Consider the following 2983-nt stretch of genomic DNA (forward strand, 5'->3'; position numbering starts at 1 on the left):
AGTCTGGAGAACTATTCTGAGATGACTAGAATGATCTTCCTCATTTCTTGAATAGATTAGTATGCCATCAATGAAGACGATAACAAACATATCTAAATATGGTTTGAATACTCTATTCTTAAGGTCCATGAATGTTGTAGGCGCATTGTTCAACCCAAAGGACATAACCAGGAACTCATAATGACCAAAACGGGTTCTGAAAGCTATCTTTGGAATATCACATTCCCTTACTCTTAACTGATGGTAGCAAGATCTGAGGTCTATCTTAGAGAAACAGGTAGCACCCTGAAGTTGATCGAAAAGATCATCAATCATTGGAAGAGGATACTTATTCTTGATGGTAACCTTGTTCAACTGACGATAATCTATACACATCCTAAGGGAACCATCCTTCTTCCTCACAAACAAGACAGGAGAGCCCTAAGGTGAGACACTTGGTCATATAAAGCCCTTATCAAAGAGATCTTTCAACTGTTCTTTAAGCTCTTTCAACTCTCCTGGAGCCATTCTATATGGCATAATTGATATAGGACGACTATCTGGGAGAATGTCTATATCGAAGTCTATTTGTCTCTCAGGAGGGACTCCGGGTAGATCATCTGGAAAAACTTCTGGAAACTCTTTTACTACTGAAACTGACTGAATATGAGGTATCTCAACACTAGAGTCATTAACTCGGACTAAGTGATAGACACACCCCTTAGAAACCAACTTCCTTGCCTTAAGATACGAAATGAAACAACCCTTAGGCACTGTTGAACTACTTTTCCACTCTAAGACTGGCTCATTTGGAAACTGAAACTTGACAACTCGAGTTCTACAATCAACTGAGGCATAATAGGCATGAAACCAGTCCATACCAAGAATGACATCAAAATCTACCATGTCTTACTCAACTAAATCAGCCATGGTGCTCTTGTGATTGACGGAAACGGGACAATCACGATAGACTCTCTCATAGACTCACCAACAGGTGTAGAAACACTGAAGGGTTCACTAATTCTCTTAGGAATAACATCAAAATTCATCGCAACATACGGAGTTACAAAGGATAAACTCGCTCCTGGGTCTAGCAAAGCATACATATTAGAGTTAAAGACTTGGATCATAGCAGTAACAACATCTGGCGAATCCTCTTGCTCTTGGAGACTTGTGATAACATATAGGCGGTTTGTTCCTCCACCAATACCTGAAGTAGATCCTCTAGGTGCAGCTTTGTCTGGTGGAGCAACTGAAGAAGACTCAGCTCTATTACCCTCATTACTGTTACAATGCTTGTTCTTTGAACATTCTCGCATGAGATGACCATTCTGGCCACACTTGAAACAACCAGTGGAGCCATCATGACACATACCTGAGTGGTTCGTACCACACTTAGCACATGCAGGAGGCTTACTACCCCCTTGTGCCATACTGCCTTGAGAATAGGCAGGTTTGTCTCTGAAATTCTAACTATTGTAGTCACTTTTGTTCTTAGGTGCAGGTGCACTAGCAGATGATAGAGTAGGTCCCTTCTATTTCTGTTGGAAGGATGACCGGTTGGCATTATTCTTCTGCTGCCCGGACTCATTCCCTTTCTTAGCTCTTTTATTCTTAAACTCTTTTCTATCACTCAACTTGTAATCATTAAAATGATGCACGTAGACCATCAACCTTGCTATATCCATGTCACCTATTAGCATTGCAGCCTTACCTTTCTTTCTCGACAGATGAGACATCCCAGCAACGAATAAACTCATTCTTCTCCTCATGTCAGCAACCATCTCCGGAGCATACCGGGAAAGTTGTGTGAACCTCAGACTATATTCATGAACACTCAAAGAATCCTGCTTAAGTGTGAGGAACTCTTGTACCTTAGCCTCTTTCAGTTCTCGAGGGAGAACGCCCCAAGAAGGCCTCCTCAAAACAAGCCCAACTCGCAGGTGGTGCATCCTCAGGTCGGTTCTTCTTCCATTGATCGAACCAAATCCTAGTGATACCCTTCACCTGGTATGCAACTAGTTCCACCCTCTCAGTATCAACAACATGCTTGATTTCAAAATCTTTCTGAAGTTCTTCCACAAAATTCTCTGGATCCTCAGTAACACTAGAACCTGTGAAGCTTGGAGGATTCATCCTTAAGAACTCACGGATCCTTGATGTATCAACCACTTCCTGACGATTCCCTCTCTGTTGTCCAGCTTTATTGGTCACAACTTGGCTCAACATCTGAATAGCCTCACGGAACTCAGCATTGGTGACCTGTTGCACTTCTGGTGCATTAGGTACCCCTTCTTCCTGTGGTTCAACATTCCTTCTAGACGGACGACCTCTGGCAGCTCTTCGTGGAGGCATGATCTGAAAGACACGCGCAAGCACGAGATAGAAGAAACTTCTTAGAGATCAAACTTTAACGCATAAAATGAGTATGAAAGAAGTGAGAACATTCCTAAGTGTTGTAGCCTCCTAATTATAGATGTGGCGTGCTTCACACCGATAACTAGGACTCTACAGACATGGCTTCATAGACTCCCTCGGACTCTTGAACTCTGTGCTCTAATACTAAGATTTTCACTCCCCGAGCCTACACCCTGGGCGTGACTGGCACTCGAGAACCATTGCTGGCCCCAAACGAACCCTTGGCCAGGCTTACTTACTCAGCGGAAGACTTTTAAGCATTAAGAAGAGAACCCAAATACAAGATAACTCAACAGTCTCAAAACTAAACTCATAATGTTTCAGAAATAAACATTTAACTTAGCCAAAATCGCAACTCAAATCTGAACATAAACCAATAACAAAATAATGACGAATGAACTAACATCTGACTGTCTATCTATGAATCATCTAAACAACTGAGATGGATGTCGGGACAAGACCCACGACATCCTAATGAACTAATACTGAAAGCAATAAAAAAAGATCCTCCGGAACAAGAAGGCTCACCAACAAACTCTGGAGCTCAACTAGAATCAACGATGCGCTGGATGCTGATCCTGGTTAC

The sequence above is a fragment of the Solanum tuberosum genome, unplaced genomic scaffold (assembly GCF_000226075.1).
Source record: "Solanum tuberosum cultivar DM 1-3 516 R44 unplaced genomic scaffold, SolTub_3.0 scf00013, whole genome shotgun sequence".
NCBI lineage: Eukaryota > Viridiplantae > Streptophyta > Magnoliopsida > Solanales > Solanaceae > Solanum > Solanum tuberosum.